General features: G+C 32.5%; 1 protein-coding gene across 1 annotated transcript in view; it reads right to left on the bottom strand.

The window, feature by feature from the left end:
* The window catches only part of LOC123703218, a 75,158-nt gene extending 51,325 nt beyond the window's left edge, over nt 1-23,833 (bottom strand). Inside the window, exon 1 of the mRNA XM_045651147.1 lies at nt 23,647-23,833. The gene's annotated coding sequence lies outside the window, so the exon portion shown is untranslated. The remainder of the gene's footprint in view (nt 1-23,646) is intronic.
* Between the last annotated feature and the right edge of the window lie 1,099 nt (nt 23,834-24,932).

Genomic DNA, 24,932 nt, shown 5'->3' with positions numbered 1-24,932 from the left:
TTGTACGTGTTTTGACTTGTGAAGTGTTATTGTAATCATCAATATTGTTTCTTATATTCCTAGTTGTAAAAGTTAAGTTTCGAAGCGTGTAAATTGAAGAAATTATTTATTATTAACTTTATTAATAAAACAAATAATTTAAAGGTACAATATACAGGGAAATCAAGAAACATAATATAATGACAAATCAAGTTTATTAGGCAATAATTTTAGTAAAACCTGATTGGACGTATGTTCATGTTCTTATTTTGAAATATTTTAATATACCTACGCATAATATGTCATTGTTATATAATTGTTATGACTTACATAGATAAAATAAATGAAATTAAACTAAGGAAAAAATTCCCTTTTGATAAGATACTGGTAAGTCAACAAGAAAAACGAGCTTATTGGTACAAAAATTTTGTTTACTTTTGGCATATATTTCTTACTGGCAAGAAATTTCCAGCAAATGTTTTTATGAAATAAATCACAGACATCTTTTGAAATAGGATTTTCTCTTAGAGGTCTTAAGGGCTTGAATAAAAACCAATTTATAATTGGACGGATCTTTCGTTTACTAATTAGCTAAAGAAAAATAGTCAGTCTATTATATCGTGTACTCCTACAGAATAAACAGGCAGACTGACAAAATATCATCAACATATAACTTCAGTTAATACACACAGAAGTATTTGTATGAAAAATTTATTATATATATTTCAACTATATATTATGCATAAATCAACCATATTTAACTGTTGACCATATTTTTACTTAGATGACGTCATGGCTATAATTAAACGTGTCTGTTAAAACAGAAAATTAAACCGATAAATAAATCTTACAGCAATACACAAAGGAAGTACCTATATTATGGAGAATTATAGAGATACATACATTTAAAATTTATACCAACAATAATTATAAGTTAAACTTACATCTATCAAATCTAACAAAAATATAAATCAAGTACTAGTTATTTAGTCATACATACCACATAACAGCAGTTACGATATAATATAACCCTAAAAACCCTAAAAAAAACACTCGCATCCCGTATAACTCACATAAAACTATTGCTCAAAACAATAACGTCGAAAAAATGGAATCTCAATTTTTACACATGTTACGGCAATGTTATTGAAGTTTGAAAATTTTCCAATTTACGACTTTTGAGGCTTATTATTGCTGTCACGTTCACAAACGTGACCCGTGATCACGTTGTAGGGCTTTTTACGATATTTTTTTTTCAGTTTTGGCGGGTAGTTTGCGAAATAGAAAAATTTAGTTGTTTAGTAGTGAAAGTGTGGGATTCGTGTTAAGTGTCTTGTAAAAGCGTGATTGTAGTTATATTATATCAAAATTACTACCTATTATAATAAACTTCACGTTTTGTTGGGCTTTTTCAATTTTTGACTGATAGTATGTGAATTAGAAAATTTGTTGTTTAGTGAAAAGTGTGAAATCATGTCATGATCACTACATAGCATAAAGCAAAGTCGCTTTCTCTGTCACTATGTCCCTATGTATGCTTAAATCTTTAAAACTACGCAACGGATTTCGATGCGGTTTTTTTAATAGATAAATATATTCAAAAGAAAGGTTTTTGCATATACTTTATTAGGTTTTAGACGAAGCCGCGTGCGGAAAGCTAGTAAATAATATTTTTATCACAATGCATCAAAATCAAAATCCGTTGCGCATTTTTAAAGTTCTAAGCATACAGACACACAGTTGGAATTATCTTTGTTTTATACTAGTAATGGTTACTTAATTATAATAATTATTTTGTAATTCACAAATTGTAATTTGGTTAATTCAAATTAGGACATCTAGTTAGCAGTAATGAGTTTACCAATGCATTGCAGCAGTGGTTTATAATTAGTTGGCTTAACTAACGTTACAAAAGAGCGACGTTATTTAGAAAATTATACGAACTAGCTGTGCCGCGTGGTTTCACCCGTGTGGCTCCGCTCCTGTTGGTCTTAGCGACTTAGCGTGATAAGTAGCCTAGCCTTCCTCGTCTAAATGGACTATCTAACACCGAAACAATTTTCCAGTAGTTCCTGAGTTTAGCGCGTTTTAACAAACAAACAAACTCTTCAGCTTTATAATATTAAGTATATAGATAGTATAGATATAACTATACTAATATTATAAACCTGAAGAGTTTGTTTGTTTGTATGTTTGTTTGTATGAACGCGCTAATCTCTGGAACTACTGGTTCGATTTGAAAAAAAAATTCTGTGTTAGATAGCTCATTTATCGAGGAAGGCTTAGTCTATATATCATCACGCTAAGACCAACAGGAGCAGAGCAATGCGGGTGAAACCGTGGAGCACAGCTATTACATAATATTATATAAAGGTGATGTAGTTTTTCTAACACCATTATAAAAACAAAATACAATACCTACTCTTAAAATTAATACGAATTTATCCAGTGTTTAAAGGAGGATACAACTTCAAAGGAATGCCACACTGAAAACCAATTAAAAACCTTATACGCTAAGAAAATCTGGGTTAGCATTCCAACGCTGGAAGGGCTCTCAGATTAAATTAAGTTGCCAGCTTAAGAATTCGTGAATGTGACTACAACTACTTCCAAAATAATATTTTTCACTATAGTGATACAGGGACAAAAGCCTCCGAAGATGGTGCAATTTCATATTTTAAATAATATTATTTAATACTAGCGGTCCGCCCCGGCTTCGCCCGTGGTACATATTCACGTTTTCTCTACATAAGAACCATCCTCAAACTTCAAGGAATATTATAAAAAAAAGAATTAACGAAATCGGTTAAGCCGTTCTCAAGTTATGCGCTTACCAACACATTTTGTGATTCATTTTTATATTATAAGATTTACGCTTGACTATAATTCCATTTTTTTTTAATTTCATTTGTTAAGGGCCTAACCTTAATTAAGGCCTTATATTATAGTTAGCTCACAAGCTACTAGTTTACCACTAATTCCTAACAAAAGGACACAATAAATGAACAGAATAAACCAAACAATACGTAATTTAGAGCCTAAATAAACTGATCGTATTTCAAACAGTTGAGAACAAACAACGAAATTACAAACAAACAGCAAGTTAGAAGGTTCCCACAAACAGTTTTACATACCTAACTTCGTAACAGGAAAGCATTTTAATAATCTACGAACGTATTAAAGCTATATGATATCGTCAAAATATGTATGTATTGTGAATGTAGTTTGAAAGCTGATTCTTAAATAAGCTTATTCTTAAATAGCTATTCGCTATATAGGTACAGATTTTAAACGTGTTATTCTAGAGTACTCTTAACTCTCTTCTTTTTAATTTATTTCTTTTTTAACGTTTATATGCAACCGCGGTACGTCCAGTATAAGGTAAATACATTTTTGTATGTTTATGTACCATAAAGGGTACATTATTTAAAAAAAAAATCGATTTAGAATAATATGTATGTATCACTTTATGTATTTAGAGAGTAAAATTTTTAGTCAGTAAGTATCTAATTCTCATATAAACTTGTGACAAATAACGTCATGTTGTGTATAAATATGTAATGTAAATGAACAAGTTGAAATAATAAAAATAAAAACCTTTATGCCGACTTTATGTAAGTTTTTGGTTAGTCCATTTTAACCGAGTGACCCAATTTTGTTGTTCCCTTCGTTGAAGTAAATTTCGGACAATACAAAAAAGGTTCGGTTGCAATTACATAAACAGATGAAAGTAATACTTTAACACATTTTTCACTTTTAAATGTGTAATGAGTATGATTTTGGTAGCTTTTGGAATAATTCTGTAATAGATTATACGAGGTAAATATACGGTATACCTACACTATAGCCATATAATATGAGATTTTAATTGATAAGTTTATTCATATTTTTTTTAATAAGATAAACAATATACAGGGTTACTTGTAAAACACCGGCAACCTCGCAGGCCAAGATAGCTAACATCATAAGCAACAACATTTGTTCTAGGACTTTTGATAATTTGTTAGATTTTATTTTCATACAAAAATAAATATTCATTTAATTTTCCGTTTGAATATTATAAACTCTACGTCTCCCAAAAATTCTGTAAACAAGAAGCGAACGAGAGGGGGAAGGGGGTGTCGCGTCGGCCATCCGATAATGAATAGAACATAGACTTACAAATGTTAGGAGAGTACAATAAAAGTTTAAAAAATCATTTAAAAATAATTTATTGCGTTATGCCAAATTAGTCGTAGAACAAATGTTGTTACTTATGATATTAGCTATCTTGTCCTGTGAGGTTGCTGGTGTTTTACAAGTAACCCTGTATATTTATATTTTGTTACATTGATTGGTTTTAATTTATAAGTAAGTAGCTTTCCGCCCGCGGCTTCGCCCGCGCAGTCAAAGAAAAACACGCATAGTTCCCGTTCCCGTGGGATTTCCGGGATAACCTTTCCTATGTCCCGGGAAAAAAGTAGCCTATGTCCTTTCTCGGGTGTCAAAATATCTCTATACCAAATTTCATGCAAATTGGTTCAGTAGTTAAGGCGTGATTGAGTAACAGACAGACAGACAGAGTTACTTTCGCCTTTATAATATTAGTATGGATAAGAGGCAGAATATCTACAAAGTGTACTCACTAGCCGCCACGCGCCGCCGCGATTGACGCACACGGCACAGATTTTGTTCGTGGTGTCCTCTCTATACGTAGTAATAATACCTCAATGCTCAAAAATCTAAAACGAAAAGCCTAATCAATAAATCTAACAAAGTCAATTAACAATTAAAGGTACAATAAATCGCATTGGATTTTATCTTCCAAACCCCGCTGCAATGTAAATCTATTCAAATAAAAAGACCAATGAATAATTGCTTCAAAAAACCTCGCTCAGCGAAAAACAGACAAACCGATTTTTACCTGCATTACGCTATTTTGTCGCGGGTCAGCGATTTTTCCCGCTTGTTTTTGATTGAATAATCAAAGCTCACATGAATGTTGGCTGATGCTGATTCATATGTTTCCTTTGCTATTGTACGTCTATTAAGATAATATTGTGGTGAAAGGCTTTGACCTTCTTTATGACCTTTCAAAAACCTTTCAAGAAAGAATTGGGGGAATCAGGCCTGTTTCGTGTTTCCATGACATCTTTGGAATTGGTAAAATCAATCCATTTTCGTCACATTTAAAAAAAAATAATAAGGTTTACGATATATTGTATTGTAAAATAATTCTTAACGTTAATTATTGGTAGTTAAAAGTTATTGAAACTATGCAAATACAATCCTCATCCACACTATGTAGAATTAATGTATGAACGTTTAATGTTTCGTGAAAACGTAAAATAAAATACACATTCCAAAATAAACGAGCTATCAATTTATTATAACTTTAATTTTATAGGTAGGTACATCTGTTTTTAAACTATTAAGGATTAAAATCAATTAATAAAGGTATTGAAATGATTCGGATTATAACCTACATAATATTTCATGAATGGAATAAATTTACTAAACTTAATACGTGAAATTGAAATTTAGTTAATAATCCTAATTACTAATATTATAAATTTGAAAGTTTTTGAGGATAAATGGATGGGTGTTTGTTATTCCTTCACGTAAGAACTTCTGAACCGATTTCAATGAAATTTGGTATGTTTTATGCACTTAGGCTACTTTTTATCCCGGAAATCCCACAGGAACGGGAACTATGCGCGTTTTTCTTTGAAAACGCGGGTGAAGCCGCGGGCAGAGATCTAGTTGAGTTATTTTGATACAAAATTCTCGTAAATTAGGTACATTAGTTTAGGAATAGGTCGTAAACAATTAGGTTTTAATGCATTATATTAATAGGTTGAAATGGCATGTAGGTCATAATTCCTGCACTTTATAATATATGATTGTATATCGTGATAACACATAATTAAGGCTGCAGTTTAAATTATTAAGCAATTATAGAATGGTCTGTATTATGCGAAGTGTTGTTAACCGACTTCAAAAAAAAGGAGGAGGTTATCAATTCGGCCGGTATGTTTTTTTTTATGTATGTACACCGATTACTCCGAGGTTTCTGAACCGATTTACGTGATTCTTTTTTGTTTGATGCGGAATGGTGTCGAATTGGTCCCATAAAAATTTTATTCGGATAGGCCCAGTAGTTTTTATTTTATGAGCAATTTTGTCTATATTTGTAAATGTTGCAAGTGCAAGTTTGAAGTCGGTTGTTTTTAACGCAGTTATGACTTGTTTGATATTCATAATAAATGAGTTAATGAAAATATAAATAAAAAGAAATGAAAAGGCGTAGTCAAATACCACTCGTTACATTATTATTTTATTAAAAAGAGGATGTAATAACTTTTTGTCAATTCCTGTGTTTATCAAAAAGGCAATTAATTTAGAAGAGTCAATAATTATTATAATGCTAGAGTGATATGTGCTATTTATTTATATTTTCATGCCAAGTCAAACCATGCTTCTATTGCTTATAATCGTTATTAATATAAATAATAGGTATATAATAGCTCTCCTTTATGTTCGAATATAGTCTTCGATAGCCCACAACAGATTGCATGATGAATTTTGTATTTTACAGGATGTTTTACATAAGAAAAAGCAAACGGAATATTTAAGCAAGGAAAAACAGCTGGTACAATAATGTAATTTCCTTCAAATAGAATATATTATAGAGGGTTCTTTATCGTAACATATTATATAATAATATGTAGGTATATCATTTAATTTATTCCTCAATGAAGCCGCATGGGCGGGTCAGTAATTACTGATACGAATATATAATTATTATAGACCTTAACAGTCAAACAGGAAAATAAATTTTCGTATATTTTTTAAAGAATATTAACAGAAGCTCTCCTCGGTATCTATTTCTTCTATATTATTTTGATGTACAATGTATATAACACATAATGGTATACATCAGTATACATATTATTATGTTACAGACGTTTTTGCCATTTAATAAATAAAAAAGAGTATTGTACTATGTGGGTAATGATTATTTACATAAGAAAGTACAGTTAGGTAATGCATAATTTGCTATTTTCCTCTAATAACTCAAAGTACCTAAATAAAAAGGGAATTTGTTTAAAACTTTATGGCCTTATTCATCAGAAAGTTGGATAAAACAATTTAACCTCCTATTTATATGAACTATGAAGCAATTGTAACCCGGGTAAATTATTTATTATTTAGGTTCAATAAATCGATTGAAACACTTAGGTAATATTTACTCAGACGGAAAGGCAATAAAACTGTTTTATGTACAAATAACATTATCATAAAATTGTTTGGAAGTACATTATGTATGTAGTTATTCTGTCCTTTGAATGTTATTATTATGTTTTTGTAAATGTTATCCAAACAATCATTATTAGTCGACCAATCTTTCTTTTGATTCGTACAATATGAGATGATTTTATATATTTTACGAATGATTCTTATGACATCAAAATATCTCTTTATCTTTCCCATTAATTCTGTAAAGCTTTCCCATACTTATAAAGAGAGTTAATTTCATGTTCACAAGGTCTTATTTCTAAACATTATATCGTAGTTATTTATTTATTAATAAATATAGCTAGGTACTTTAGATAAAACAAATTCATTTTTCGTTATTTGTCCCTTTGTTAGATTAGATCTTTAATACAACCAAATATATTTTGATGCGTTGTTTTAGCAGATAGAGTGCTGAGTGACACACTTGAATATAATAATTTCATATGAAAGTTTATACTATTTGTAAGTATTTGGCGGTCTTATCACTTAGTAGTGATCTCTTCCAGGCAACCAGGGTAGAAGGTAATCAGCTCAATCAAGTTTAACAGGTAAGTTGACTAAAAATAATCATAAATTTATTTACCAAACGTAATAAAACACAGTTTAAACATAGTAATATTATCATAGTCATAAAGCACCTAGTTTCAGCATTGACTTATTTATTCAGTGTCTCTTTTGTGTCAAATTATTTGATGTTACAACTTACAACGGAAGAAACAAGCGCTTTTAACATTGATTAAAAAAGTTTTTCAACTAAAGGGCCAACTGTGTTTAAACCAAATTCTAGTTTCCAGCATCTTGCATCTTGCAGGTAAAGGCTTGGTATAAGATTATAAATTTTATCGAATTGAAATATTTTTATAACGATTTTTTAGCATATTATTAACATATTTACAAATTCAATGTAGTAATACAATCTGTGCCCGCGGGTTTCATCCTCAGACAAAACAGATAATTACAATTTACAAACCCTTCTATTTTTTTCCAACTAGGTATTTACATTTGATTTTGAAAAGTGGCACATTGGGTCGAGAATCTCCCATTTTTAATACAAATTTCAACCAAATTGGTGCTTTTTCTTTGTCCTGAAAGCGTTACGAATGAAAACACATACTTTGTATTTACAATATTGTAGGTACAGATTAGAATTATAAAAATACTAAAATACATTTACAATTCATTGTTTATAGAACGTGTCATTAAACAATTACGCATTCAGTACAAATAACAGCTCGTTTAAATGGTTTAGAAACTAAATATGGTTGAAATAATATATCGTTAGAGGAAACGTTTTATCTATACTGCATGTACAGACTGAATATACAGGTTGGAATAATACATTTTGCCGCAATAATATATATTAGAACTATTATTCTACTTGCTTATTTTGCGATATCTATAGATTTCTAATTTTTCCTAGTTTGTAATTAAATTTTTCGTTTTATCTGCCTTAGATATATATCTATACTAATATTATAAAGCTGAAGAGTTTGTTTGTTTGAACGCGCTAATCTCAGAAACTACTGGTCCGATTTGAAAAATTCTTTTGGTGTTGGATAGCCCATTTATCAAGGAAGGCTAGGTATATATCATCACGCTAAGACCAACAAGAGCGGAGCACTGCGAGTAAAACCGCGGGGCACAGCTAGTTTTAAATAAATGGCTAAATATGTTGTTAAAACTCGAGAACGGCTCGCCAATTTGGCAAGTCTTATTTATTGTGTGTGTTAAAGCAACAAGGAAGGTTCTTATCTAGAGTAAACGCGAAAAAGGGACAAAATATCAGAACAATGTCTGCCGTAATCTATACTTTAATACTTCTATACTAATATTATAAAGCTGAAGAGTTTGTTTGTTTCTTTCTTTAAGAAAGAAGCACTCAAGAACTACTGGTCCGATTTGAAAAATTATTTTGGTGTTGGATAGCCCATTTATCGAGGAAGGCTATTAATAGGCTATATAACGTCACGCTAACACCAACAGAAGCGGAGCCACCCGGGTGCACCCGCAGCTAGTGTCTTATAAAATACTAGGTTTCCGCCCGCGGCTTCGCCCGCCCGAAGAAAAACCCGCATAGTTCCCGTTCCCGTGGGATTTCCGGGATTGCGTTATTTTCCCGGGATAAAAAGTAGCCTATGTCCTTTCTCGGGTATCAAAATATCTTCATACCAAATTTCATGAAAAATGGTTCAGTAGTTTAGGCGTGATTGAGTAACAGACAGACAGACATAGTTACTTTCGCATTTACAATATTAGTATGGATTGCCAATTTCTTAATCTAGACTTATTTTTATAATCAACAAACAATAAACTATCTGCTATTAAAACGAAGTCTAAAAATAAAATTCGCAACGTTCAATCTATTATATTACTTTACTTATATAAAAGATCTCCTATTTACAATTTGAATAGTATAGCCAAATCAAATACCTTTCAAGACTGGGCAAAAGCAAAGAAACCTCATTCTCAGTTTATCTGCATATTATCCGCATGACTGCTCTAACTGAGAAGGAAAATATCTATAGATAAAATGTACCTTCGTATGTGATTATTTATCTATATTATTGTGTGAATTACCCAGTTCTTTTACAACTATTACTTTGTCGTTCCTCATTTATTTCATGTTTATTTATCAACTATATTTCCTCAAAAATACTTACCTAAAGATTCTATAACTCGTAACTAAACGGGGACCAAATAGCCAAAAGCAATTTTGAAATAAACGCTAACTTTAACTTCGGTGGTAGCACATATTAAGGTCTTATTAATTATTATATAAATAAATATACTTAATATTAATTATTTAATTGACCTAAATGTTCACTTTCACAATAGAAATTAATGAATAACCACATAATACTTAATAGTTGCTACTGCTAACACTAAACAACTATAAGATGAATGCGGGTACTTTAAGATAAAACAACTAAACTACCGTCATATAATTTTTTTTTTATTAAAAAACATCACTGAATCTTTAACCATTTTGCACTTAAATATAAACACTATTTTCGCCAATCCAACTATTTTGTTTATAAAATTGCCTTCAATATGGATAAACAAAACAGAATTAGTAAACAAAAGAGCATTCAATAATAAATGTTTACAAGATGGAGAAAATATATAGTTGTCAAGGCAAATTTAAAGAAGCCAATAACAAATATAAGTTCAAAGAAAATAGGTCGTGAGTAGAAATGTTTTGGCAATGAAACATGAGAAACGAAGTTTTCATATCGATATAAGATTTGTTTTGAATATTTATAATGATATTATCTTTTATTCTTTTAGTATAAAGTTATACATATACACATTACACAGTTTACAGTACGTCTAAATAATTTTAAATACAATAAGTTACATTGTGAGTTTTCTCTCTAAAAGTCTCATAAATAACAAAAACTAGCATTCCGCTTTTGGCTACACCCGCGTTTTCAAAGAAAAACCCCCATAGTTCCCGATTCCGTGGGATTTCCGGAATGAAATCTATGTATTTATCCAAGTTACCCTCTACATATGTGCTAAATTTCATTGTAATCGGTTCAGTAGTATTTGCGTGAAAGAGTAAAAAACACACACACATCCTCACAAACTTTCGCATTTATAATATTATAGTAGGATAGGTAGGCAATACAGTAACAAAAAGGAAAAATGTGTGCGTGTACTAACTAGTGTACACACGTAAGAAGTGTAACTTCTGTGTGACCTTATTTTTCAAAAAATAATTTATTAAGTGTATACAGTATACACTTTACAATTATACCGGCCGAATTGATAACCTCCTCGTTTTTTTTGAAGTCGGTTAAAAATACGTCGAATCACGCGTGGTAGGGATAAGAAAAAGATGGCGCGTAACAGAAAAATGTCACGCGTAACGAAAAAATTTTACACTTAATTTTTTTCCAACCCCGATAGAGAAGTTTCACTTCAATTATTTTCACAGTCATACAAACGATATGCCCTTAAATCATAACTTCAGAGCTACATAAACTGCAGTGGGTACCAGCCACAACAAGGTTTGAGGTTTCTCTTTAATCAATAACGTTGATTCAAATTTCAAATACGGAACCGTTTGAATGTTACGTTTTGATTTGATTTCTTCTTTTGTTTGAGCATGGAAACATGAAGCTACTTTTGTTGGAAATATATTCGTTGTATCACTACATAGTATAAAACTAAGTCGCTTTCTCTGTCCCTATGTCCCTTTGTATGCTTGAATCTTTGAAACTACGCAACGGATTTTGATGCGGTTTTTAATAGATAGAGTGATTGAAGAGGAAGGTTTTAGTATATAATTTATTAGGTTTTAGGCAAAGCGGGCGAAGCCGCGGGCGGAAAGCTAGTTGATTAATAAATTAGTAGGTAGAATTAGGTTTGTAATTTTATATTGTGACGTATTAAGAGTAATAGAACTATATTAAACCAAATCAGATAATGCTCTTTATACGTCTAAAATTTTTCAAACTATCTAGATTCTAGTATCTGCACGCATTTTCGCAGATTTCAAACTAAACAAGGACAATCATAATTCAGGCGGAGATAAATCTAATAAAAAAATCTTTAAATTATAATCGGTTCTGTATGAAATTTGGTGCAGAGATACGCAATAATCTATTGTGTATCCACTAGCTTTCCGCCTGCGGTTTCGCCCGCGTTATTAACCAAAAATTCGCATGGTTCCCGTTCCCGTGGGATTTCTTGGATAAAAAGAAGCCTACGTCTTATTCTGGCTCTTCAGTATGTACCTGATGACATACCAAATTTCATTTATTTATTTATTTATTTATTTAATTATTTATTGCACACACAAAAGAAATAGAGACACATAAAGTACAGATAAGATTAAAATAATGTGTACAAACGGTGGCCTTATCGCTAGATAGCGATCTCTTCCAGGCCACCGTAAGTAATAATATGTAACGAGAGACATCAAAAGGAGGTGGGTGAGCAAAAAATAAGGCGTTAGGGAAAAAGAAAGAATAATTATAAATATTCAATGTATATAATATATATCACATACAACAAATATATAGTAGAAGTATATAGGTAACCAGAGAAAATATAATTATAAATATTTAATAAATATAACATATAGAACAAATACATATATAGTAGTAGGTATATGACAAAAAAGAAAATAAGATAACAGTAAGGAAAAAGAGGAAGAAGCTAAGCAAGAGAAAGATAGTGTGACTTAAGAAGGTGTTTAAAACTCCTTAAGGATTGCGCTTGACGTACTTCTAGTGGAAGTTCATTCCAGAGTTTGGCAGCACGAACAGCAAAGGAATGACCATAAAATTTGGTGTTCGTGACAGGGACACGCAAAAGTAAAGTTTTGGAAGGACGAGGGAAAGGAGAGGTAAAGAAATCAAATTTATCTTTGAGATAGTGAGGAGCTTTAGGATCAAACAGGACGGAGAAAAGAAGATGAAGAATGTGGGAGTTACGTCGGAGGCGGATGGGAAGCCAGTTGAGTTTTTTGCGATAGTCTGACACGTGGTCAAACTTACGCAAGCCAAAGATAAAGCGAATGCAAAAATTCTGAAGGCGTTCAAGTCGACTCAACTGGACTTCGGAAAGATCAAGGTAGGAGGAATCAGCATAATCAAGGTGGGAAAGGAGAAGGGAATGAGCTAGCATTATTTTTGTTGGGATAGGCAGAAAGTTGCGCAGGCGCCGAAGTGAGCCAGCGGAAGCAAACATCCTCCTACTAACCTCCTTCAGATGAACATCCCACGACAGGGTCTGATCCATTAAAATACCCAAGTTTTTAACGTGGGTACTGTAACCGATCTGTATGCCGTCCAACAAAACATCCGGAAGAGTTGCCCAATCAATCCTAGACACGTATGACGCACTCCCAATGATAATTGTCTGTGTTTTAGATGGATTTAGTAAAAGTCCAAAATTCCTGCTCCAGTTTACGATGGTAGACAAATCATTGTTGACCTTACTGATTGCATCGGGCAAGTCTTCCAGAGTCGCTTGGGTGTAGATCTGGACATCGTCGGCATACATGTGGTAGAGAGAAGTTAAAGAGTGAGTTAAAGTATTAATAAAAATTGCAAAGAGAAGTGGGGACAAGACGCAACCTTGAGGCACGCCGGCATTGATATTGCGCCAAGACGATGAAATGTCATCGAGTGCAATTCGCTGCCGGCGCCCGTATAAATAACTACGAAACCAATTACACGCTGATGGCGATAGGTTAAGTGAACGTAGCAAACCCAGCAGTAACTCGAAGTCAACAGAGCCAAAAGCATTGCTGAAGTCAAGTAGCGTAAGTACAGTGAGTTGTTTGTTGTCCATGCCAAGTCTAATGTCATCGGTGATTTTGGTGAGAGCAGTAGTCGTCCCATGACCAGGACGGAAACCGGATTGGAAAGGATTGAATAAATTATGTCTGTTAAGGAAAATACTGAATTGTTGATGCACTAATTTTTCAAGAACTTTTGACAGGAACGGTAAAATAGAAATTGGTCGGAAATCACTGTGGGATGAGGGTTTGGACTTTTTAGGGAGAGGAATAACCTGAGCACTTTTCCAAGCAGAGGGAAAAGTACCCGAGGAGATGGAAGAGTTTAAAATATGAGTTACGATAGGAATGATGAGGTCAAGGATAGGGATGATCATGTTACGACTAATGCCGTCACTACCGACTGCATTAGACGATACTGACATTATGCTCTTCTTAACATCACCATCAGCGAATTGGCTCAGATGGAACGGGGGGAAATCAGGAATTGGTAAAGAAGAAATATATTGGAGAGAGTTTGATTTTGTATTATTATCTAAAATAGGAGAAGAAACGGTGAAATGCTGATTTAGAAGATCTATATTTATGTTATCAGGAAGAGGGTTACTAGGTTTATTACCAATTCCTATGGATTTTAAGAATTTCCAGATTTTACTGGAGTCGCCGTTCTCGACAGATGAGTGAATATGGCGTCGTTGTGCATCTCTACAACATGTATTGCAACGATTCCGAATCTTGACATACTTTTCCTTGTTCAAGTCACTGTTATTCGACTTAAGTTTAGCTTTAGCCTTAGCTTTTAAATTTAACAGTGACTTGAGGTCATCCGTGAGCCAGGGAGCAGGTAAATGTTTAAGTTTGACTGGTCTGAGGGGTGCGTGTTGGTCGTATAGCTGAGTCAGAAGTGAAGTAAACAAATCAACTTTCGAGTCAATTGTATCGGCAGAGAATATAACAGACCAGTCAATCTTACCGGCATCACGGTGAAGACTTTCGATGTCTATCCCAGCAAAATTGCGTCGCATCACGAGTTTGGGTTTAGGTTTGGGAGATCGCAGATTGTAACAGAGGAAAATAAGGTCGTGATGAGAGAATGCACTAGCATCATACTGACCATATTTTAGGACGAGGTTAGGAGAGGAGACAAAGATTAAGTCGAGGAGAGAAGGAGAACAGTTTGGAATGGAGTGAGTAGGTTTTAAGGAAAGAGGATGTAGGTTGTTAGATTCAGTAATAGAAAGGAGAGTCTTGGCTCGGGAATCGTTTTTAAGGAGGCAGGTGTTAAAATCCCCCATAAGGATGGAATGCTCATAGATAGGAATAAATTTTTCGAGGATGGTTTCGAAGGAGTGGAAGTAATTAATGGAGAGGGAAGGACTATAAAACACACCCAAGAGGAGTTTTTTATGGGATAAGGAAACTTCAACAATGAGATGTTCAGCAGCGTCAGGGGGAGGGGGTTGCGGCGATACGCTTACAATATTAAATGGAAGGTGGGACCGTAGATAAATTGCGACGCCTCCCCCACCCCTCCCCGTGCGGTCATTCCGTATCAATTGAAAACCAGGAAGTGAGTAGGCGGAAGAAGGAAGGCAGGGTTTGAGCCAAGACTCGGAAATAAGGATAGCGTGGGCATTAATAGAGTCGAAGGAGGAGAGGAAATCAGGATAGTGTGCAGGCAAACTTTGGGCATTTATATGGATAACATTGAAACTTTTTAAGCTGGGAGGGAGACAAGAGGATAGGAAATTATTTAACGGGATAAAGGAAGAACTGCGAAAACTATCGTCACTACTATCATCTTCGGAAGATAGAGACATATAGTTAAGATCACTAGATGAGTCGTCGTTAACCATTAATTACAAAAGTATACAGTTTATACACCTTACTTACAAACACTGAAAAGATTTAAGAGTAAAATATAATATTATTAGAATGTATTAAATAGATACGTGCTATATATGAATAATAGACAATAAAATAAATATTAAATAATATATGTATATTATAATATATATGTATATACACAACACAAATTAAAGAATATAAGCAAACAAACGCTTATTTTTTCTACACCCCCAGCAAATACAATATAAAACAGGTTATTGCAAAATTACATGAAACGAAACGAAAACATACTATCATAATATCATAAATGACATTTGACATTTGCTGTTGACATATCAGACAATAATTGACATTTGACACTGACAGAATGTCATCGAATGTACAAAAACAATATTTGAAAAACGACACAAAAATTAACAATGATTTAAAATACACAAAAGAGGGTAAAAAAGAGTAATCGGACATACGGTAGGAGATTGTAAAGAAAAAGGATACATAAGACACAACAATAAAGGTGAAATTCGTTTGAGAAGGACATACAATGTAATATTGTAATGTGCATATTAATAAGTTTATTTAATCTTATTACCCATTCTTTTAGGTCTAGAAGCGGCTTTAGTACAGTTATTTGAATCGCTTAACATAGGATCACTTGAGGTCAATTGCACATTATCCACTCGCGCGCACGGAATAGTGCTTAAATCGTTTAGGCAGGTTGCTTGGTACTTATCGCCATCAGAACCAATAATGAACACATTGCCATCCTTGGTCCAACATTTGGGGAGCCCGAACTTCTTCCTAGCGGCCATGAAAGTTTCGTGTCGAGATTTAGTGAGAAATTCAGAGAGAGTGACACCACTGTTTTTGAACTTAGTTTTTGAAAACCAGACAGTATTCTTTGTTGCTACATCTCTGAACTTAACTAATAAAGGACGAGGCTTGACAGCACTAGTACTCACATGACCCATTCTGTGACATCGACTGAAGGAGTCCGCATCAAGGTTCAACGACTGAAGCTTGCTAGATAAAGTCGCTAACACTACTGCTTTTGTGTCTTCATTGTGGTCTTCCTTAACACCGTGCAGAAGAAGAATCTTGCGACGAGACCGCATTTCCTGTATGTCATGTAGCTTGTACAACATCTCCACTTCACTCTGCAGGATTTTCAGCGAAGACAATATAAAGTTTTGGAAGAGTGAAAATTCCGTAGTGATATTAGAGGAGGCAGGTGTGTTGTTAGTTTGCAATTGCTTTTGGAACTCTGCCATCCTGGTGTTAAAATTCTCAGTCATCTGTGCAATGTTTTCTTTCAAGTTCTCCATCTTAATACCAGTAATAAACCAGTGTTTGTGTTTTTTTGCAAATAAAGGGAAATCAAAGTAAGGATGATATGCTGGTAGGTGTAATACTTTACAGACTCATAGATTTATAATGAAAAATTGCTATAAATTATTTTTAAAACTTTTATAAACTTAGAGCTCGAAAAAAAACGTTACTAACTTTTTGAGCGCCTACCCTCTAATTCATTGTAATCGCTTCAGTAGTGTTTGCGCGAAAGACTCAAACATCCATCCATCCATCCTCACTTGATCCTCACATACCTACTGTCATTTATAGTAAGAGTACGTGAGTACCCAGATAGTACAAAATAATGGTGTTTATTATCACTCATAGTAACGGAATAACCCCCAACTGAGTACAGTTAGCGATTCCACCCTGTAGATAACTTTTATTACGTCTGCCTTTCACATATTGGTTTCAAGGATAAAAAACATAATCATGTTAATGTTTCCAGACATTTTCAATTACTTTACGCGACACAACGAGATTACAAGTCTGCGATGGAACATATTTGGATCTATATGTGAAATTGAATTTATACGTTCTACGATTTCGAACGTTCGAGTAAATTTAGGTCTTTCGGCCATGTTGGATAGTAAGTATAGAATTTAACTTGAAACTATTGAATTAGACCTGCTAGAATTTTTATAGGAAAGTAACCTAGCGATCATTTCTCTATGCCCAGTCATACCTATTTTTTTTACTTTACTTTATCGGGAACCAAGGATACCTAGATTCTTCAGCAACAAATACATTAATTACATCACTGCATTAGAATATCGCTTATCACCTATCCGTTTCTATGTGTGCTTTATATCTTAAAACTACATAACAGATTTTCATTCTAATTTCACCAATGGATAGCGTGATTCTCGAGAAAAGTTTCAGTATATTTTTTATTAAGTTTTAGACTACCCGAAGCCGCAGGTGAAAAGTTAGTTTATTATAATATGCGAAGAGGTAAAATATGACATTACATAGGTGTATTAAATGTGATTCATACACAATCTTCAAAGGGAGACATTTACTTGCAAATGAATTATTTTATCGAAGTGCCGCAGTGGATAATAAACTGGTCGTGTACAAAATGTAGGTTTTATTCACTTGAGCTGTAATGTGATAATAGTTTGGTCTTTTTTTATTAATTAAATAAAAATGTAAACTATTTTTTACGTAATGACAATTAATAAGACATCATAGATATTATAAACGCGGAAATTTTCGAGTATACTATGTATGGATAGATGCATGTTTGATACCACAGAACTATCGCGATATTGTTCTGTGTTTGATACCCTTTCACGTAAATACTACTGTTCGGAATAGGAGGAAACTTTACAGGAATATTGGTTTCATTATACATCAGAATAACACATGTTTTTGCACGCAGGTTTGTCCCCAGGTGCTAGCTTCATTATTTCTTTCCTTTATTTATAAAATTATGATAGAGAAAAAGATTTATTATATTGAATTATAAAATAACGGTATATGGCGTATGTAAATTTATTTATTACGACACAAATTCGCAATTTATAAAGATATGTCTGATTCTGATATAATATGTAGGTCAGCCCCTCGGCGAAAACTCACTGATTTTCAATAGATACCTCAAGGGAATTTTAGTATCTATCCATGTATATAAGTCTCATTATAATATTACTAACACTAGAACATAAATTATGAAGAATTTTAACAAATGTCTATTGCTAATCTCTCTACTTATGTACACAGGTATTGTACGTTATTTATAATCTTGACATCTGTGATTTTGTCACACTTTTCAATGAAAACTATACTTATGTATATTTTATATGATATGATGTATCAGATGTTACTTTATAATATTACTTCGGCTTCGCCCGTGATACATATTCACGTTTTCTCTACATAAGAACCATCCTCGAACTTCAAGGAATATTATAAAAAAAGAATTAACGAAATCGGTTAAGCCGTTCTCAAGTTATGCGCTTACCAACACATTTTGGGATTCATTTTTATAAGATACTAGCGGTCCGCCCCGGCTTCGCCCGTGGTACATGTTTACGTTTTCTCTACATAAGAACCATCCTCGTACTTCAAGGAATATAATAAAAAAAGAATTATCGAAATCGGTTCAGCCGTTCTCGAGTTATGGAATTACAACGAAAAGTGGCATTGATTTTTATATATTAGAAGAATAGATAGGTATGTACATTATAACTTATACAGGCTTATTGTATATGTATGTAATTCGTCGAAGAAAATAATATCCGGAAATAAGATAAACACAACAACTTTTTCACTACCTAGCTATTTATTAAATGAAATATAGGTACTCTGTTAAACTATAATTATTATCTATACATATAATAAATCTGTAGAAGGGTCAATTCTGTACATTGAAAATATTGAAAAAATAAATAGCAGGGGGTGCTACTGGATCGATACCAAGCCCAAATATGTGATTAAAAAATTTTTTGTCTGTCTGTCTGTCTGTCTGTCTGTCTGTATGTTCAGGCATCTCGTGAAAACTAACGGTTCGATTTCGATGAAACTTGGTATAATTATACCTTATTATCCTGGGCATCAAAAAGGATACTTTTTATCCCGGAAAAATACGTAGAAAAAAAAATCTTAATTTTTCTTCATTTTTCCGCGCGGACGGAGTCGCGGGCGGAAGCTAGTAGTTAATATTGTTAAAAGATAAAACTAGCATTAAATTTATCTATATATATGTAATTGAGGATATTGTTTACATCTATAGGTACATAATACAGACACATACACAAACATAACACCTATTTAAGCAACCATGAAAATTATGCAACCATTTCAAATAGCACTCGAGTGATAAAATAGGTACTTCCTACATTTCGCACTACATTTTCATTAAACAGGTTTATATGTGATGCTCTATTTTAAAAACATTAATGAATTCCGTTTTAATCAAGAATACGTTTGTGCTTTGTGGATGAAAATTGCAGGAAATGGTTGTTTTAAAATTGACAATCGGAATGGACAATTTTCATAATGTAGTTTTTTAAATTGTGATGTTTTAAATACATAGGACGTTCTGTTATTAAATTGTTTAAATAACTTGAACTTGTGTTACTAAAAATATTATAAACTAATTCTGCTTTGAGGCTTTACCCGCTCTGCTTATAATTGATCATAATACTTTGCCAATAATTGAGCTATCTAACACTATTGAAGCATTTTACAAATGAAATTCCTGAGATTAACGCATTCAAACAAACAAACTCATCTTTTTTTAATAATATAGATGTGGAAAAATATAATGAATTGTTTATAAAAAAATTTGGTAAAATTTAACATTTCAACTAAAAATGTCGGTCAAAGGTAATTGCGAAATACATTCCCTAATCTCAAACACACGTGGACAAAGCTGAAAAAGTAATTTTAAATTTTAATGAAACCCCTCACTTCAAATCTATTATTACTGAACCCGAATAACCTAGAAACTGGGTTCGTTTGGCATATTATGTATTTATAAGCTGTTACTATCCCGTAAGGTTAAGTAATGCTATACCGACCTTTTAGTTTTTTGTTTTAAATTAAAGTTGAAGGATCCTTTTTAATGTATATGTATTTCAAAAATGGTTACGAATAATCAATAATTAAGAACAAAGATTGGGATTTAATATTATTTTGAAAATTTATAGTTCTTGCACAAAATTAACATAGAAGAAAACACCTACCTAAGTTATATACAAATTGTTTAGCCGTTATTAATACCTACCTATTAGAAGGTTAAAAGGTTATAAACATGTCTTACTGAACGTTCTACTGATTGAAAAGTTAGCGTTAAATATTACATAAGTACCTACCCATTATCTAAATATAAGTACCTATAATATAAATAATACCTACCCTACATAATAAACGCTGAAAAGTGACCGTATTTTCTATCTTCAATACTTACCAACAATTTTTGTCAGTCTTTTAGATTTTAGACTGGTATTTGGATAACAACCTACGACTATTGGAAATCTATTTTCAACTGTATAAAAACAGGACCTTTCTATATCTATTTTTATTATGTACTAGTTGTGCCCTGCGGTTTTACCCGCAGTGCTCGGCTCCTGTTGGTCTTAGCGTGATGATATACACACCTATAAGCCTTCCTCGATAAATGGGCTTTCTAACACCAAAATAATTTTTCAAATCGGATCAGTAGTTCCTGAGATTGGCGCGTTCAAACAAACAAACTCTTCAGCTTTATAATATTACTAGCTTACCGCCCGCAGCTTCACCCGCTTTGTCTAAGGTAGTAGGTACCTAGTAGGTAAAACCTTCCTCTTGAATCACTCTATCTATTAAAAAACCGCATCAAAATCCGTTACGTATTTTTAAAGATACAAAGGGACATAGGGACAGAGAAAGCGACTTTGGTTTATAATAATTATACTATGTAGTGAAGTATAGATATCTACTACACCTACCTTTAAGCACGTAAATCTTTTATCTGTAGAAATATTTCTAAATGCAATTACTTCCACGTAATGCCCTCAATACCCAAGATTCCAGTCTATAAGACTAATTAAAATAACATCATTAACCCAATTAAACGACGAAACCATATGGCAATTATAAAATAAAGAAACGAGTACAAGTAAATCTTTAATCAGAAAATATGTCTAAGTTTGAAGTGAATAACTAATAACGCTACATACGTAGATACCTATGCTGTTTCTTCCAACTTGAATAACTTATTTATTGTACTGTATAAAATAACATATACCTAATATATTACACTAGCTGCGCTCCGCGGTTTCACCCGCGTGGCTCGGTTCTGTTGGTCATAACGTGATGATAATTATATATAGCCTATAGCCTTCCTCGATGAATTGGTTGTCTAACACCGAAATAATTTTTCAAATCGAAGCGGTAGTTCCTGAGATTAGCGTGTTCAAACAAACAAACTCTTCAGATTTATAACATTAGTATGGATTGAAGGAAATCTTGTTTTTTCGGCTTTATTGCTTCGTAAGTTGAAGCATGCCTGGATGAACCGATTGATGATTATTTTAATTCCATCAAATTTTTGTCTAGTTCTGACAAGTTTATTTTCTGACATTCGTTTTTATTTGTTAAGGGCTGATTTTTCTATCCTTGGTTAAATATTATTCGTCGAATAACGTATTAAACAACCACTTCAAAAATATATTTTGATGCCCGTATTTGACAGTTTTCAAGTGACATTTTAATATTATCGTGTAATACTTTATTAGACGGGTAAGTTTTAACCAAGCATTGAAAAATCGGCCCTTAATTAAATATCGATTACACTATACATATTATAATTACTTGAATACTGTATAATTGTTGTAACTAGGTATTTTGGTTACAAAATATTAAGTTTTAGTTACAAATAATTTGTTTCAGACTTTCAGCATACCTAGTTAGGTACCTAATTAGCGAAAATATTTAATAACTGTTAGGAGCATGATACACCTAATTTTATGTTATGCAACATGTTTAACTTCACGGAAATTCCTAAATGTTCATCCAGTTATATTTTAGTACCTAACAAAGACTGAATAATGTATTACGATTTAATAACTCGGTTTTTCTAAGTATTCTCGAAATTTATTTCACGAAAACAGGGATAATGGAGTTTTCCTGCAACAATGCTACAGTTGAGAACATCACATTTCTTAACAATCCAAGTTCCAACAATGTATAATATAATTTAAATACTATTTTAAATGGTCCTTTACGTAAGTAGGTACTTACCTATGTGGTTAATTTTAAAGTTTTTCTTCCCTTATAATTAAAATACTTACCTAGTTAGGTATACTGTAAAGGTTCTTAAATCGTAATTTGAAAGTATCAAAAACGGTCTCGATTTTCCGGGTTAAAATATCGATTTAAACAAACATATTTTATGAAAAGGTAGGTAAGTAATACAAGAACTGTAGTCTATTTCAATGAATTGTTTCTTCAATATTTGTTGAAGGTTCAACCTAAAAACAGCATTTGTTTTTGACAGAACAACGTTCGTCGTGACAACTAAAACCGAATAGGTAAATAGGGTTTCTTTTTATAAGAACACTAGCCGCTCGTCCCGGCTCTACTACGAATTACGATTGATCCGGGATACAAACAAAATAAAATATACCTAGCATATAACTTTGTCTGGTTAGAGATGGCTCTTAAGTCTTAACCATAGATAGGGTCAATGCAATTTTTCAGCCAACTTAACTTCTCTACATTAATAACTACTAGTTATAATTTAGGTACCTACCTACTTTTTAATTAAATATTATGTCTAAACAATACAAAAATAATAACGTACCTAGGTACACGTAGATTTCTGCTGGTGATTTTTTATTAGTTCTAAATCAGGTATAAGTAGGTAGTTACTATAGACTACTAGGTATATAAAACATAATTCGGATCCTAGGTATTAATATTAGGTAGGTAGTTAATTCTTCCCCTCTCGTTAACAAAATAAAGTTACTCTAGGTATATTATTCTATGAAAATCTTCTCCAGTTTCACTTTCGGTACTATTAAATAGTAGTAGTAATATACGGTAGTTCTATATTATTATGAAATTTTCATAATAATATTATACCTTTCATAATAATAACCTATACCTTGTTCGACTAAAGAAAATTAAATAATGCGTGCGTTCGCGTTGATCAGAATGATTTCTATTAGGTACCTACCTACTAATAATTATTATAGGTACTTACTCGATTTTGAAATAATTCACTGCATTATTTTTGCCAATTTTGATGTGCTGTTTAAGTTCAATTTCCTATTTAAATATCACAGCATTAGCATAATATTTTAATTTTTAAGGTAAATAGCGTAATAATTTATGGAACCATTTAAATAAATAAAGTCTGTATTCATCCGTGCTAAAATTCTCATCAATACAATGCACACATCAAATATTTACCTAACGTAAAGGAAATTATGCGACTTAAAAAAAATTACCTCATTCGCAACACTCAACGTTTGCATAAACAGCCACTAATCACAGTACTACACTAATATATTCCAATCTCATTTCACCCACAACACAGAGCACAGACTATAAAAAAATTATTTATCTGTATTTTTCACATCGCGCGCGAATTCAAAATTCGTGACGAGAATCCGAGCAGCAGTATGTACTAACAACGCGAGGAATCAAAACGCACTGGCAAAATGCTCATTCAAACGTGCGAGCGAGAGGGAAGATAACGCAAGGGTGGAATCTATTTTATAGCTAAGCCCTCAGCGATAGGAAAGCTATGGACATAAGTTTTCTTGGTGCTCAACCTATTTCTAAACGATTCGTATGGTATTGTGTCGTGCAAAATCTTGACTGCTACATATTGTAGTCACGTGATACATTGATATGGAATTTGGGGTTAGCTGTGATGACGTCATCAGAATAAAATGGACTTTATAAGTTCACATGATTATCATTAAAAATAAGTTATTTACCGTCGTTTTAAAACTTGAATAAGTGAGTTTTAATACTTTGGGATGCTGAAGAGAGAGATTCGTAGAGCGGCCATATTGTAATTGGTATCTTACATAAAATGAAATATTTCATGAGTTATATATCGAGTTTCTTATCATTCTTTACCTCAAGGTATACATTAGTCGTTTAAAAATATGAATGATTACGCTCTTTTAATTAATATTATCAAAATTTGTTTATCTACATCACTGAAACTTCGTTTCTTGTTAGTTCATTAGTATAAAACTTTATAGCAAACAGAAGATAACTATTTTTACCCCTGACTCGAAACCAAGGGGTGTTATAAGATTTACGTGTGTATTTTTGTCTGTCTGTGCTCTGTGGAATCGTAGCTCCCAAATAGATAACCCAATTTGGTTACGTCTAAATTAATCGAAAGTTTAGATTATTGACATAGTTTCCACAATATTAAACGTATTAAAAATTATAATAGAATTGTAATAAATAATTTAACTTTTTAATATATTATATATATATCAATATATTTTTTTATGAATAAAAAAATATATTTCAACGTCATCTTGCAAGTATCATACGACCTATATAATACATCTATACTAATATTATAGAGCTGAAGAGTTTGTTCGTTTGTTTGAACGCGCTAATCTCAGGAACTACTGGTCCGATTTGAAAAATTCTTTCGGTGTTAGATAGCCCATTTGTCGAGGAAGGCTAAGACCAGGCTCAGATCAACAAGAACGGAGCAACGCGGGTAAAACCGTGGGGCACAGTTGGTATAATATAATTAAAC

Source organism: Colias croceus, chromosome 25 (genome assembly GCF_905220415.1).
Source record: "Colias croceus chromosome 25, ilColCroc2.1".
NCBI classification, from domain to species: Eukaryota; Metazoa; Arthropoda; class Insecta; order Lepidoptera; family Pieridae; genus Colias; species Colias croceus.
This window is presented reverse-complemented; position numbering and strand designations above follow the sequence as displayed.